This window comes from Gorilla gorilla, chromosome 3, assembly GCF_029281585.2.
Source record: "Gorilla gorilla gorilla isolate KB3781 chromosome 3, NHGRI_mGorGor1-v2.1_pri, whole genome shotgun sequence".
Lineage (NCBI taxonomy): Eukaryota > Metazoa > Chordata > Mammalia > Primates > Hominidae > Gorilla > Gorilla gorilla.
In genome coordinates, this window is record NC_073227.2 from 86,870,123 (window position 1) to 86,891,554 (window position 21,432).

Consider the following 21,432-nt stretch of genomic DNA (forward strand, 5'->3'; position numbering starts at 1 on the left):
AATCTCAAATGTCACCAAATATATACTATATACTGTACATAAAATATGAAAGTACACCAAATATATATCATATACTGTACATAAAATATAAAATTTCACCAAATATATATTATACACTGTACATAAAATATCAAATGTCATCAAAGATATACTATATACTGTACATAAAATATGAAAGTACACCAAATATATATCATATACTGTACATAAAATATAAAATTTCAAAAAATATGTATTATATACTGTATATAAAATATGAAATGTCACCAAATATATACTATATACTGTACATTAAATATAAAAGTACACCAAATATACATTATATACTGTACATAAAATATCAAATTTCACCAAATATAAATTATATACTGTACATAAAATTTCAAATTTCCACAAATATATATTATATATTGTATATAAAATATCAAATGTCACCAAATATATACTATATACTGTACATAAAATATGAAAGTACACCAAATATATCTTATATACTGTACATAAAATATAAAATTTCACCAAATATATAGTATATACTGTACATAAAATATCAAATTTCAAGAAACATATCTTATTTATTGTATATAAAATATCAAATGTCACCAAATATATACTATATACTGTACATAAAATATGAAAGTACACCAAATATATCTTATATACTGTACATAAAATATAAAATTTCACCAAATATATATTATATACTGTACATAAAATATCAAATTTCAACAAATATATATTATATATTGAATATAAAATATCAAATGTCACCAAATATATACTATATACTGTACATAAAATATGAAAGTACACCAAATATATATTATATACTGTACATAAAATATAAAATTTCACCAAATATATATTATTCACTGTACATAAAATATCAAAGGTCACCAAATATATACTATATACTGTACATAAAATATGAAAGTCCACCAAATATATATTATATACTGTTCATAAAATATAAAATTTCAAAAAATATATATCATATACTGTACATAAAATATCAAATTTCACCAAATATATATTATATACTGTATATAAAATATCAAATTTCACCAAACATATATTATATACTGTACCTATAATGTCAAATTTCACTAAATATATAGTATATACTGTACAGAAAATATCAAATTTCAAGAAACATATCTTATTTATTGAATATAAAATGTCAAATGTCACCAAATATACACTATATACTGTACATAAAATATGAAAGTACACCAAATATATATTATATACTGTACATAAAATATAAAATTTCACCAAATATATATTATACACTGTACATAAAATATCAAATGTCACCAAATATATACTATATACTGTACATAAAATATGAAAGTACACCAAATATATATTATATACTGTACATAAAATATAAAATTTCAAAAAATGTATATTGTATACTGTACATAAGATATCAAATTTCAAAAAATATATATTATATACTGTATATAAAATGTAAAAAGTCACCAAATATATACTATATACTGTACACAAAATATGAAAGTACACCAAATATATATTATATACCGTACATAAAATATAAAATTTCAAAAAATATATATTATATACTGTACATAAAATATCAACTGTCACCAAATATATACTATATACTGTACATAAAATATGAAATTTCACCAAATATATATTATATACTATACATAAAATATCAAATTTCAACAAATATATATTATATACTGTACATAAAATATCAAATGTCACCAAATATATACTATATACTGTACATAAAACATGAAAGTGCACCAAATATATCTTATATACTGTACATAAAATATAAAATTTCACCGAATATATAGTATATACTGTACATAAAATATCAAATTTCAAGAAACATATCTTATTTATTGTATATAAAATATCAAATGTCACCAAATATATACTATATACTGTACATAAAATATGAAAGTACACCAAATATATCTAATATACTGTACATAAAATATAAAATTTCACCAAATGTATATTATATACTGTACATAAAATATCAAATTTCAACAAATATATATTATATACTGTACATAAAATATCAAATTTCAACAAATATATATTATATACTATACATAAAATATCAAATTTCAACAAATATATATTATATACTGTACATAAAATATCAAATGTCACCAAATATATACTCTATACTGTACATAAAATATGAAAGTACACCAAATATATATTATATACTGTACATAAAATATAAAATTTCACCAAATATATATTATATACTGTACATAAAATATCAAATTTCAACAAATATATATTATATATTGAATGTAAAATATCAAATGTCACCAAATATATACTATATACTGTACATAAAATATGAAAGTACACCAAATATATATTATATACTGTACATAAAATATAAAATTTCACCAAATATATATTATTCACTGTACATAAAATATCAAAGGTCACCAAATATATACTATATACTGTACATAAAATATGAAAGTCCACCAAATATATATTAAATACTGTTCATAAAATATAAAATTTCAAAAAATATATATCATATACTGTACATAAAATATCAAATTTCACCAAATATATATTATATACTGTATATAAAATATCAAATTTCACCAAACATATATTATATACTGTACCTATAATGTCAAATTTCACCAAATATATAGTATATACTGTACAGAAAATATCAAATTTCAAGAAACATATCTTATTTATTGAATATAAAATATCAAATGTCACCAAATATACACTATATACTGTACATAAAATATGAAAGTACACCAAATATATATTATATACTGTACATAAAATATAAAATTTCACCAAATATATATTATACACTGTACATAAAATATCAAATGTCACCAAATATATACTATGTACTGTACATAAAATATGAAAGTACACAAAATATATATTATATACTGTACATAAAATATAAAATTTCAAAAAATATATATTATATACTGTACAAAAAATATCAAATTTCAACAAATATATATTATGTACTGTATATCAAATATCAAATGTCGCCAAATATACACTATATACTGTACATTAAATATGAAAGCACAACAAATATATATTATATAGTGTACATAAAATATAAAATTTCACCAAATATATATTATACACTGTACATAAAATCTCAAATGTCACCAAATATATACTATATACTGTACATAAAATATGAAAGTACACCAAATATATATCATATACTGTACATAAAATATAAAATTTCACCAAATATATATTATACACTGTACATAAAATATCAAATGTCATCAAAGATATACTATATACTGTACATAAAATATGAAAGTACACCAAATATATATCATATACTGTACATAAAATATAAAATTTCAAAAAATATGTATTATATACTGTATATAAAATATGAAATGTCACCAAATATATACTATATACTGTACATTAAATATAAAAGTACACCAAATATACATTATATACTGTACATAAAATATCAAATTTCACCAAATATAAATTATATACTGTACATAAAATTTCAAATTTCCACAAATATATATTATATATTGTATATAAAATATCAAATGTCACCAAATATATACTATATACTGTACATAAAATATGAAAGTACACCAAATATATCTTATATACTGTACATAAAATATAAAATTTCACCAAATATATAGTATATACTGTACATAAAATATCAAATTTCAAGAAACATATCTTATTTATTGTATATAAAATATCAAATGTCACCAAATATATACTATATACTGTACATAAAATATGAAAGTACACCAAATATATCTTATATACTGTACATAAAATATAAAATTTCACCAAATATATATTATATACTGTACATAAAATATCAAATTTCAACAAATATATATTATATATTGAATATAAAATATCAAATGTCACCAAATATATACTATATACTGTACATAAAATATGAAAGTACACCAAATATATATTATATACTGTACATAAAATATAAAATTTCACCAAATATATATTATTCACTGTACATAAAATATCAAAGGTCACCAAATATATACTATATACTGTACATAAAATATGAAAGTCCACCAAATATATATTATATACTGTTCATAAAATATAAAATTTCAAAAAATATATATCATATACTGTACATAAAATATCAAATTTCACCAAATATATATTATATACTGTATATAAAATATCAAATTTCACCAAACATATATTATATACTGTACCTATAATGTCAAATTTCACTAAATATATAGTATATACTGTACAGAAAATATCAAATTTCAAGAAACATATCTTATTTATTGAATATAAAATGTCAAATGTCACCAAATATACACTATATACTGTACATAAAATATGAAAGTACACCAAATATATATTATATACTGTACATAAAATATAAAATTTCACCAAATATATATTATACACTGTACATAAAATATCAAATGTCACCAAATATATACTATATACTGTACATAAAATATGAAAGTACACCAAATATATATTATATACTGTACATAAAATATAAAATTTCAAAAAATGTATATTGTATACTGTACATAAGATATCAAATTTCAAAAATATATATTATATACTGTATATAAAATGTAAAAAGTCACCAAATATATACTATATACTGTACACAAAATATGAAAGTACACCAAATATATATTATATACCGTACATAAAATATAAAATTTCAAAAAATATATATTATATACTGTACATAAAATATCAACTGTCACCAAATATATACTATATACTGTACATAAAATATGAAATTTCACCAAATATATATTATATACTATACATAAAATATCAAATTTCAACAAATATATATTATATACTGTACATAAAATATCAAATGTCACCAAATATATACTATATACTGTACATAAAATATGAAAGTGCACCAAATATATCTTATATACTGTACATAAAATATAAAATTTCACCGAATATATAGTATATACTGTACATAAAATATCAAATTTCAAGAAACATATCTTATTTATTGTATATAAAATATCAAATGTCACCAAATATATACTATATACTGTACATAAAATATGAAAGTACACCAAATATATCTAATATACTGTACATAAAATATAAAATTTCACCAAATGTATATTATATACTGTACATAAAATATCAAATTTCAACAAATATATATTATATACTGTACATAAAATATCAAATTTCAACAAATATATATTATATACTATACATAAAATATCAAATTTCAACAAATATATATTATATACTGTACATAAAATATCAAATGTCACCAAATATATACTCTATACTGTACATAAAATATGAAAGTACACCAAATATATATTATATACTGTACATAAAATATAAAATTTCACCAAATATATATTATATACTGTACATAAAATATCAAATTTCAACAAATATATATTATATATTGAATGTAAAATATCAAATGTCACCAAATATATACTATATACTGTACATAAAATATGAAAGTACACCAAATATATATTATATACTGTACATAAAATATAAAATTTCACCAAATATATATTATTCACTGTACATAAAATATCAAAGGTCACCAAATATATACTATATACTGTACATAAAATATGAAAGTCCACCAAATATATATTAAATACTGTTCATAAAATATAAAATTTCAAAAAATATATATCATATACTGTACATAAAATATCAAATTTCACCAAATATATATTATATACTGTATATAAAATATCAAATTTCACCAAACATATATTATATACTGTACCTATAATGTCAAATTTCACCAAATATATAGTATATACTGTACAGAAAATATCAAATTTCAAGAAACATATCTTATTTATTGAATATAAAATATCAAATGTCACCAAATATACACTATATACTGTACATAAAATATGAAAGTACACCAAATATATATTATATACTGTACATAAAATATAAAATTTCACCAAATATATATTATACACTGTACATAAAATATCAAATGTCACCAAATATATACTATGTACTGTACATAAAATATGAAAGTACACCAAATATATATTATATACTGTACATAAAATATAAAATTTCAAAAAATATATATTATATACTGTACAAAAAATATCAAATTTCAACAAATATATATTATGTACTGTATATCAAATATCAAATGTCGCCAAACATACACTATATACTGTACATTAAATATGAAAGTACACCAAATATATATTATATAGTGTACATAAAATATAAAATTTCACCAAATATATATTATACACTGTACATAAAATCTCAAATGTCACCAAATATATACTATATACCGTACATAAAATATGAAAGTACACCAAATATATATCATATACTGTACATAAAATATAAAATTTCACCAAATATATATTATACACTGTACATAAAATATCAAATGTCATCAAAGATATACTATATACTGTACATAAAATATGAAAGTACACCAAATATATATTATATACTGTACATGAAATATAAAATTTCAAAAAATATATATTATATACTGCATATAAAATATGAAATGTCACCAAATATATACTATATACTGTACATTAAATATGAAAGTACACCAAATATACATTATATACTGTACATAAAATATCAAATTTCACCAAATATAAATTATATACTGTACATAAAATTTCAAATTTCAACAAATATATATTATATATTGAATGTAAAATATCAAATGTCACCAAATATATACTATATACTGTACATAAAATATGAAAGTACACCAAATATATCCTATATACTGTACATAAAATATAAAATTTCACCAAATATATAGTATATACTGTACATAAAATATCAAATTTCAAGAAACATATCTTATTTATTGTATATAAAATATCAAATGTCACCAAATATATACTATATACTGTACATAAAATATGAAAGTACACCAAATATATCTTATATACTGTACATAAAATATAAAATTTCACCAAATATATATTATATACTGTACATAAAATATCAAATTTCAACAAATATATATTATATATTGAATATAAAATATCAAATGTCACCAAATATATACTATATACTGTACATAAAATATGAAAGTACACCAAATATATATTATATACTGTACATAAAATATAAAATTTCACCAAATATATATTATTCACTGTACATAAAATATCAAAGGTCACCAAATATATACTATATACTGTACATAAAATATGAAAGTCCACCAAATATATATTATATACTGTTCATAAAATATAAAATTTCAAAAAATATATATCATATACTGTACATAAAATATCAAATTTCACCAAATATATATTATATACTGTATATAAAATATCAAATTTCACCAAACATATATTATATACTGTACCTATAATGTCAAATTTCACCAAATATATAGTATATACTGTACAGAAAATATCAAATTTCAAGAAACATATCTTATTTATTGAATATAAAATATCAAATGTCACCAAATATACACTATATACTGTACATAAAATATGAAAGTACACCAAATATATATTATATACTGTACATAAAATATAAAATTTCACCAAATATATATTATACACTGTACATAAAATATCAAATGTCACCAAATATATACTATATACTGTACATAAAATATGAAAGTACACCAAATATATATTATATACTGTACATAAAATATAAAATTTCAAAAAATGTATATTGTATACTGTACATAAGATATCAAATTTCAACAAATATATATTATATACTGTATATAAAATGTAAAAAGTCACCAAATATATACTATATACTGTACACAAAATATGAAAGTACACCAAATATATATTATATACTGTACATAAAATATCAAATGTCACCAAATATATACTATATACTGTACATAAAATATGAAAGTGCACCAAATATATCTTATATACTGTACATAAAATATAAAATTTCACCGAATATATAGTATATACTGTACATAAAATATCAAATTTCAAGAAACATATCTTATTTATTGTATATAAAATATCAAATGTCACCAAATATATACTATATACTGTACATAAAATATGAAAGTACACCAAATATATCTAATATACTGTACATAAAATATAAAATTTCACCAAATGTATATTATATACTGTACATAAAATATCAAATTTCAACAAATATATATTATATACTGTACATAAAATATCAAATTTCAACAAATATATATTGTATACTATACATAAAATATCAAATTTCAACAAATATATATTATATACTGTACATAAAATATCAAATGTCACCAAATATATACTCTATACTGTACATAAAATATGAAAGTACACCAAATATATATTATATACTGTACATAAAATATAAAATTTCACCAAATATATATTATATACTGTACATAAAATATCAAATTTCAACAAATATATATTATATATTGAATGTAAAATATCAAATGTCACCAAATATATACTATATACTGTACATAAAATATGAAAGTACACCAAATATATATTATATACTGTACATAAAATATAAAATTTCACCAAATATATATTATTCACTGTACATAAAATATCAAAGGTCACCAAATATATACTATATACTGTACATAAAATATGAAAGTCCACCAAATATATATTAAATACTGTTCATAAAATATAAAATTTCAAAAAATATATATCATATACTGTACATAAAATATCAAATTTCACCAAATATATATTATATACTGTATATAAAATATCAAATTTCACCAAACATATATTAAATACTGTACCTATAATGTCAAATTTCACCAAATATATAGTATATACTGTACAGAAAATATCAAATTTCAAGAAACATATCTTATTTATTGAATATAAAATATCAAATGTCACCAAATATACACTATATACTGTACATAAAATATGAAAGTACACCAAATATATATTATATACTGTACATAAAATATAAAATTTCACCAAATATATATTATACACTGTACATAAAATATCAAATGTCACCAAATATATACTATGTACTGTACATAAAATATGAAAGTACACCAAATATATATTATATACTGTACATAAAATATAAAATTTCAAAAAATATATATTATATACTGTACAAAAAATATCAAATTTCAACAAATATATATTATGTACTGTATATCAAATATCAAATGTCGCCAAACATACACTATATACTGTACATTAAATATGAAAGTACACCAAATATATATTATATAGTGTACATAAAATATAAAATTTCACCAAATATATATTATACACTGTACATAAAATCTCAAATGTCACCAAATATATACTATATACCGTACATAAAATATGAAAGTACACCAAATATATATCATATACTGTACATAAAATATAAAATTTCACCAAATATATATTATACACTGTACATAAAATATCAAATGTCATCAAAGATATACTATATACTGTACATAAAATATGAAAGTACACCAAATATATATTATATACTGTACATGAAATATAAAATTTCAAAAAATATATATTATATACTGCATATAAAATATGAAATGTCACCAAATATATACTATATACTGTACATTAAATATGAAAGTACACCAAATATACATTATATACTGTACATAAAATATCAAATTTCACCAAATATAAATTATATACTGTACATAAAATTTCAAATTTCAACAAATATATATTATATATTGAATGTAAAATATCAAATGTCACCAAATATATACTATATACTGTACATAAAATATGAAAGTACACCAAATATATCTTATATACTGTACATAAAATATAAAATTTCACCAAATATATAGTATATACTGTACATAAAATATCAAATTTCAAGAGACATATCTTATTTATTGTATATAAAATATCAAATGTCACCAAATATATACTATATACTGTACATAAAATATGAAAGTACACCAAATATATCTTATATACTGTACATAAAATATAAAATTTCACCAAATATATATTATATACTGTACATAAAATATCAAATTTCAACAAATATATATTATATATTGAATGTAAAATATCAAATGTCACCAAATATATACTATATACTGTACATAAAATATGAAAGTACACCAAATATATATTATATACTGTACATAAAATATAAAATTTCACCAAATATATATTATTCACTGTACATAAAATATCAAATGTCACCAAATATATACTATATACTGTACATAAAATATGAAAGTCCACCAAATATATATTATATACTGTTCATAAAATATAAAATTTCAAAAAATATATATCATATACTGTACATAAAATATCAAATTTCACCAAATATATATTATATACTGTATATAAAATATCAAATTTCACCAAACATATATTATATACTGTACCTATAATGTCAAATTTCACCAAATATATAGTATATACTGTACAGAAAATATCAGATTTCAAGAAACATATCTTATTTATTGAATATAAAATATCAAATGTCACCAAATATACACTATATACTGTACATAAAATATGAAAGTACACCAAATATATATTATATACTGTACATAAAATATAAAATTTCACCAAATATATATTATACACTGTACATAAAATATCAAATGTCACCAAATATATACTATATACTGTACATAAAATATGAAAGTACACCAAATATATATTATATACTGTACATAAAATATAAAATTTCAAAAAATGTATATTGTATACTGTACATAAGATATCAAATTTCAACAAATATATATTATATACTGTATATAAAATGTAAAAAGTCACCAAATATATACTATATACTGTACACAAAATATGAAAGTACACCAAATATATATTATATACTGTACATAAAATATAAAATTTCAAAAAATATATATTATATACTGTACATAAAATATCAACTGTCACCAAATATATACTATATACTGTACATAAAATATGAAAGTACACCAAATATATATTATATACGGTATATAAAATATGAAATTTCACCAAATATATATTATATACTATACATAAAATATCAACTTTCAACAAATATATATTATATACTGTACATAAAATATCAAATGTCACCAAATATATACTATATACTGTACATAAAATATGAAAGTACCCCAAATATATCTTATATACTGTACATAAAATATAAAATTTCACCGAATATATGGTATATACTGTACATAATATATCAAATTTCAAGAAACATATCTTATTTATTGTATATAAAATATCAAATGTCACCAAATATATACTATATACTGTACATAAAATATGAAAGTACACCAAATATATCTTATATACTGTACATAAAATATAAAATTTCACCAAATATATATTATATACTGTACATAAAATATCAAATTTCAACAAATATATATTATATATTGAATATAAAATATCAAATGTCACCAAATATATACTATATACTGTACATAAAATATGAAAGTACACCAAATATATATTATATACTGTACATAAAATATAAAATTTCACCAAATATATATTATTCACTGTACATAAAATATCAAAGGTCACCAAATATATACTATATACTGTACATAAAATATGAAAGTCCACCAAATATATATTATATACTGTTCATAAAATATAAAATTTCAAAAAATATATATCATATACTGTACATAAAATATCAAATTTCACCAAATATATATTATATACTGTATATAAAATATCAAATTTCACCAAACATATATTATATACTGTACCTATAATGTCAAATTTCACCAAATATATAGTATATACTGTACAGAAAATATCAAATTTCAAGAAACATATCTTATTTATTGAATATAAAATATCAAATGTCACCAAATACACACTATATACTGTACATAAAATATGAAAGTACACCAAATATATATTATATACTGTACATAAAATATAAAATTTCACCAAATATATATTATACACTGTACATAAAATATCAAATGTCACCAAATATATACTATATACTGTACATAAAATATGAAAGTACACCAAATATATATTATATACTGTACATAAAATATAAAATTTCAAAAAATGTATATTGTATACTGTACATAAGATATCAAATTTCAACAAATATATATTATATACTGTATATAAAATGTAAAAAGTCACCAAATATATACTATATACTGTACACAAAATATGAAAGTACACCAAATATATATTATATACTGTACATAAAATATAAAATTTCAAAAAATATATATTATATACTGTACATAAAATATCAACTGTCACCAAATATATACTATATACTGTACATAAAATATGAAAGTACACCAAATATATATTATATACGGTATATAAAATATGAAATTTCACCAAATATATATTATATACTATACATAAAATATCAACTTTCAACAAATATATATTATATACTGTACATAAAATATCAAATGTCACCAAATATATACTATATACTGTACATAAAATATGAAAGTACACCAAATATATCTTATATACTGTACATAAAATATAAAATTTCACCGAATATATGGTATATACTGTACATAATATATCAAATTTCAAGAAACATATCTTATTTATTGTATATAAAATATCAAATGTCACCAAATATATACTATATACTGTACATAAAATATGAAAGTACACCAAATTTATCTTATATACTGTACATAAAATATAAAATTTCGCCAAATGTATATTATATACTGTACATAAAATATCAAATTTCAACAAATATATATTATATACTGTATACAAAATATCAAATTTCACCAAATGTATATTATATACTGTACATAAAATTTGAAAGTACACCAAATATATATTATATACTGTACATAAAATATAAAATTTCACCAAATATATATTATATACTATACATAAAATATCAAATTTCAACAAATGTATATTATATACTGTACATAAAATATCAAATGACACCAAATATATAGTATATACAGCACATAAAATATGAAAGTACACCAAATGTATATTATATACTGTACATAAAATGTCAAATTTGAACAAATATATATAATATGCTGTATATAAAATATCAAATGTCACCAAATATATACTATATACTGTACATTAAATATGAAAGTACACCAAATATATATTATGTACTGTACATAAAATATAAAATTTCACCAAATATATATTATTCACTGTACATAAAATATCAAATGTCACCAAATATATACTATATATTGTACATAAAATATGAAAGTACACCAAATATGTATTATATACTGTACATAAAATATAAAATTTCAAAAAATATATATGATATACTGTACATAAAATATCAAATTTCAACAAATATATATTATATACTGTATAGAAAATATCAAATTTCACCAAATATATATTATATACTGTACATAAAATATGAAAGTACACCAAATATATATTATATACTGTACATAAAATATAAAATTTCACCAAAAATATATTATATACTATACATAAAATATCAAATTTCAACAAATATGTATTATATACTGTACATAAAATATCAAATGTCACCAAATATATGCTATATACTGTACATAAAATATGAAAGTACACCAAATATATATTATATACTGTACATAAAATATAAAATTTCACCAAATATATATTATATACTGTACATAAAATATCAAATTTCAACAAACATATATTATATACTGTACATAAAATATCAAATTTCAACAAATATATATTATATACTGTATATAAAATGTCAAAAGTCACCAAATATATACTATATACTGTACACAAAATATGAAAGTACACCAAATATATATTATATACTGTACATAAAATATAAAATTTCAAAAAATATATATTATATACTGTACATAAAATATCAACTGTCACCAAATATATACTATATACTGTACATAAAATATGAAAGTACACCAAATATATATTATATACGGTATATAAAATATAAAATTTCACCAAATATATATTATATACTATACATAAAATATCAAATTTCAACAAATATATATTATATACTGTACATAAAATATCAAATGTCACCAAATATATACTATATACTGTACATAAAATATGAAAGTACACCAAATATATCTTATATACTGTATATAAAATATAAAATTTCACCAAATATACAGTATATACTGTACATAAAATATCAAATTTAAAGAAACATATCTTATTTATTGTATATAAAATATCAAATGTCACCAAATATATACTATATACTGTACATAAAATATGAAAGTACACCAAATATATCTTATATACTGTACATAAAATATAAAATTTCACCAAATGTATATTATATACTGTACATAAAATATCAAATTTCAACAAATATATATTATATACTGTATACAAAATATCAAATTTCACCAAATATATATTATATACTGTACATAAAATTTGAAAGTACACCAAATATATATTATATACTGTACATAAAATATAAAATTTCACCAAATATATATTATATACTATACATAAAATATCAAATTTCAACAAATGTATATTATATACTGTACATAAAATATCAAAGGTCACCAAATATATACTATATACTGTACATAAAATATGAAAGTCCACCAAATATATATTATATACTGTTCATAAAATATAAAATTTCAAAAAATATATATCATATACTGTACATAAAATATCAAATTTCACCAAATATATATTATATACTGTATATAAAATATCAAATTTCACCAAACATATATTATATACTGTACCTATAATGTCAAATTTCACCAAATATATAGTATATACTGTACAGAAAATATCAAATTTCAAGAAACATATCTTATTTATTGAATATAAAATATCAAATGTCACCAAATATACACTATATACTGTACATAAAATATGAAAGTACACCAAATATATATTATATACTGTACATAAAATATAAAATTTCACCAAATATATATTATACACTGTACATAAAATATCAAATGTCACCAAATATATACTATATACTGTACATAAAATATGAAAGTACACCAAATATATATTATATACTGTACATAAAATATAAAATTTCAAAAAATGTATATTGTATACTGTACATAAGATATCAAATTTCAACAAATATATATTATATACTGTATATAAAATGTAAAAAGTCACCAAATATATACTATATACTGTACACAAAATATGAAAGTACACCAAATATATATTATATACTGTACATAAAATATAAAATTTCAAAAAATATATATTATATACTGTACATAAAATATCAACTGTCACCAAATATATACTATATACTGTACATAAAATATTAAATTTCACCAAATATATATTATATACTATACATAAAATATCAAATTTCAACAAATATATATTATATACTGTACATAAAATATCAAATGTCACCAAATATATACTATATACTGTACATAAAATATAAAAGTGCACCAAATATATCTTATATACTGTACATAAAATATAAAATTTCACCGAATATATAGTATATACTGTACATAAAATATCAAATTTCAAGAAACATATCTTATTTATTGTATATAAAATATCAAATGTCACCAAATATATACTATATACTGTACATAAAATATGAAAGTACACCAAATATATCTAATATACTGTACATAAAATATAAAATTTCACCAAATGTATATTATATACTGTACATAAAATATCAAATTTCAACAAATATATATTATATACTGTACATAAAATATCAAATTTCAACAAATATATATTATATACTATACATAAAATATCAAATTTCAACAAATATATATTATATACTGTACATAAAATATCAAATGTCACCAAATATATACTCTATACTGTACATAAAATATGAAAGTACACCAAATATATATTATATACTGTACATAAAATATAAAATTTCACCAAATATATATTATATACTGTACATAAAATATCAAATTTCAACAAATATATATTATATATTGAATGTAAAATATCAAATGTCACCAAATATATACTATATACTGTACATAAAATATGAAAGTACACCAAATATATATTATATACTGTACATAAAATATAAAATTTCACCAAATATATATTATACACTGTACATAAAATATCAAATGTCACCAAATATATACTATATACTGTACATAAAATATGAAAGTCCACCAAATATATATTATATACTGTACATAAAATATAAAATTTCAAAAAATATATATTATATACTGTACATAAAATATCAAATTTCACCAAATATATATTATATACTGTATATAAAATATCAAATTTCCCCAAACATATATTATATACTGTACCTATAGTGTCAAATTTCACCAAATATATAGTATATACTGTACATAAAATATCAAATTTCAAGAAACATATCTTATTTATTGTATATAAAATATAAAATGTCACCAAATATACACTATATACTGTACATAAAATATGAAAGTATACCAAATATATATTATATACTGTACATAAAATATAAAATTTAACCAAATATATATTATACACTGTACATAAAATATCAAATGTCACCAAATATATACTATATACTGTAAATAAAATATGAAAGTACACCAAATACATATTATATACTGTACATAAAATATCAAATGTCAACAAATGTATACTATATACTGTACATAAAATATCAAATTTCACCAAATATATATTATATACTGTATATAAAATATCAAATTTCACCTAATATATATTATATACTGTACCTATAATATCAAATTTCACCAAACATATAGTATATACTGTACATAAAATATCAAATTTCAAGAATATCTTTTATTGTATATAAAATATCAAATGTCACCAAATATATACTATATACTGTACATAAAATATGAAAGTACACCAAATATATATTATATACTGTACATAAAATATAAAATTGCACCAAATATATATTATACACTGTACATAAAATATCAAATGTCACCAAATATATACTATGTACCGTACATAAAATATGAAAGTACACCAAATATATATTATATACTGTACATAAAATATAAAATTTCAAAAAATATATATAATATACTGTACATAAAATATCAAATTTTAACAAATATATATTATATACTGTATATAAAATATCAAATGTCACCAAATATATACTATATACTGTACATAAAATATGAAAGTCCACCAAATATATATTATATACTGTACATAAAATATAAAATTTCAAAAAATATATATTATATACTGTACATAAAATATCAAATTTCACCAAATATATATTATATACTGTATATAAAATATCAAATTTCACCAAACATATATTTTATACTGTACCTATAATGTCAAATTTCACCAAATATATAGTATATACTGTACATAAAATATCAAATTTCAAGAAACATATCCTATTTATTGTATATAAAATATCAAATGTCACCAAATATACACTATATACTGTACATAAAATATGAAAGTACACCAAATATATATTATATACTGTACATAAAATATAAAATTTCACCAAATATATATTATACACTGTACATAAAATATCAAATGTCACCAAATATATACTATATACTGTACATAAAATATGAAAGTACACCAAATATATATTATATACTATAAATAAAATGTAAAATTTCAAAAAATATATATTATATACTGTACATAAGATATCAAATTTCAACAAATATATATTGTATACTGTATATAAAATATCAAATTTCACCAAATATATATTATATACTGTACATAAAATATCAAATGTCACCAAATATATATTATATACTGTACATAAAATATAAAATTTTACCAAAAATATATTATATACTATACATAAAATATTAAATTTCAACAAATATGTATTATATACTGTACATAAAATATCAAATGTCACCAAATATATGCTATATACTGTACATAAAATATGAAAGTACACCAAATATATATTATATACTGTACATAAAATATAAAATTTCACCAAATATATATTATATACTGTACATAAAATATCAAATTTCACCAAATATATATTATATACTGTACATAAAATATCAAATTTCAACAAATATATATTATATACTATACATAAAATATCAAATTTCAACAAATATATATTATATACTGTACATAAAATATCAAATGTCACCAAATATATACTCTATACTGTACATAAAATATGAAAGTACACCAAATATATATTATATACTGTACATAAAATATAAAATTTCACCAAATATATATTATATACTGTACATAAAATATCAAATTTCAACAAATATATATTATATACTGTGTATAAAATATCAAATGTCACCAAATATATACTATATACTGTACATTAAATATGAAAGTACACCAAATATATATTATATACTGTACATAAAATATAAAATTTCACCAAATATATATTATACACTGTACATAAAATATCAAATGTCACCAAATATATACTATATACTGTACATAAAATATGAAAGTACACCAAATATATATTATATACTGTACGTAAAATATAAAATTTCACCAAATATATATTATACACTGTACATAAAATATCAAATGTCACCAAATATATACTATGTACCGTACATAAAATATGAAAGTACACCAAATATATATTATATACTGTACATAAAATATAAAATTTCAAAAAATATATATAATATACTGTACATAAAATATCAAATTTTAACAAATATATATTATATACTGTATATAAAATATCAAATGTCACCAAATATATACTATATACTGTACATAAAATATGAAAGTCCACCAAATATATATTATATACTGTACATAAAATATAAAATTTCAAAAAATATATATTATATACTGTACATAAAATATCAAATTTCACCAAATATATATTATATACTGTATATAAAATATCAAATTTCACCAAACATATATTTTATACTGTACCTATAATGTCAAATTTCACCAAATATATAGTATATACTGTACATAAAATATCAAATTTCAAGAAACATATCCTATTTATTGTATATAAAATATCAAATGTCACCAAATATACACTATATACTGTACATAAAATATGAAAGTACACCAAATATATATTATATACTGTACATAAAATATAAAATTTCACCAAATATATATTATACACTGTACATAAAATATCAAATGTCACCAAATATATACTATATACTGTACATAAAATATGAAAGTACACCAAATATATATTATATACTATAAATAAAATGTAAAATTTCAAAAAATATATATTATATACTGTACATAAGATATCAAATTTCAACAAATATATATTGTATACTGTATATAAAATATCAAATTTCACCAAATATATATTATATACTGTACATAAAATATCAAATGTCACCAAATATATATTATATACTGTACATAAAATATAAAATTTTACCAAAAATATATTATATACTATACATAAAATATTAAATTTCAACAAATATGTATTATATACTGTACATAAAATATCAAATGTCACCAAATATATGCTATATACTGTACATAAAATATGAAAGTACACCAAATATATATTATATACTGTACATAAAATATAAAATTTCACCAAATATATATTATATACTGTACATAAAATATCAAATTTCAACAAATATATATTATATACTGTACATAAAATATCAAATTTCAACAAATATATATTATATACTATACATAAAATATCAAATTTCAACAAATATATATTATATACTGTACATAAAATATCAAATGTCACCAAATATATACTCTATACTGTACATAAAATATGAAAGTACACCAAATATATATTATATACTGTACATAAAATATAAAATTTCACCAAATATATATTATATACTGTACATAAAATATCAAATTTCAACAAATATATATTATATACTGTGTATAAAATATCAAATGTCACCAAATATATACTATATACTGTACATTAAATATGAAAGTACACCAAATATATATTATATACTGTACATAAAATATAAAATTTCACCAAATATATATTATACACTGTACATAAAATATCAAATGTCACCAAATATATACTATATACTGTACATAAAATATGAAAGTACACCAAATATATATTATATACTGTACGTAAAATATAAAATTTCACCAAATATATATTATACACTGTACATAAAATATCAAATGTCACCAAATATATACTATGTACTGTACATAAAATATGAAAGTACACAAAATATATATTATATACTGTACATAAAATATAAAATTTCAAAAAATATATATTATATACTGTACAAAAAATATCAAATTTCAACAAATATATATTATGTACTGTATATCAAATATCAAATGTCGCCAAATATACACTATATACTGTACATTAAATATGAAAGTACAACAAATATATATTATATAGTGTACATAAAATATAAAATTTCACCAAATATATATTATACACTGTACATAAAATCTCAAATGTCACCAAATATATACTATATACTGTACATAAAATATGAAAGTACACCAAATATATATCATATACTGTACATAAAATATAAAATTTCACCAAATATATATTATACACTGTACATAAAATATCAAATGTCATCAAAGATATACTATATACTGTACATAAAATATGAAAGTACACCAAATATATATTATATACTGTACATAAAATATAAAATTTCAAAAAATATGTATTATATACTGTATATAAAATATGAAATGTCACCAAATATATACTATATACTGTACATTAAATATGAAAGTACACCAAATATACATTATATACTGTACATAAAATATCAAATTTCACCAAATATAAATTATATACTGTACATAAAATTTCAAATTTCAACAAATATATATTATATATTGTATATAAAATATCAAATGTCACCAAATATATACTATATACTATACATAAAATATGAAAGTACACCAAATATATCTTATATACTGTACATAAAATATAAAATTTCACCAAATATATAGTATATACTGTACATAAAATATCAAATTTCAAGAAACATATCTTATTTATTGTATATAAAATATCAAATGTCACCAAATATATACTATATACTGTACATAAAATATGAAAGTACACCAAATATATCTTATATACTGTACATAAAATATAAAATTTCACCAAATATATATTATATACTGTACATAAAATATCAAATTTCAACAAATATATATTATATATTGAATATAAAATATCAAATGTCACCAAATATATACTATATACTGTACATAAAATATGAAAGTACACCAAATATATATTATATACTGTACATAAAATATAAAATTTCACCAAATATATATTATTCACTGTACATAAAATATCAAAGGTCACCAAATATATACTATATACTGTACATAAAATATGAAAGTCCACCAAATATATATTATATACTGTTCATAAAATATAAAATTTCAAAAAATATATATCATATACTGTACATAAAATATCAAATTTCACCAAATATATATTATATACTGTATATAAAATATCAAATTTCACCAA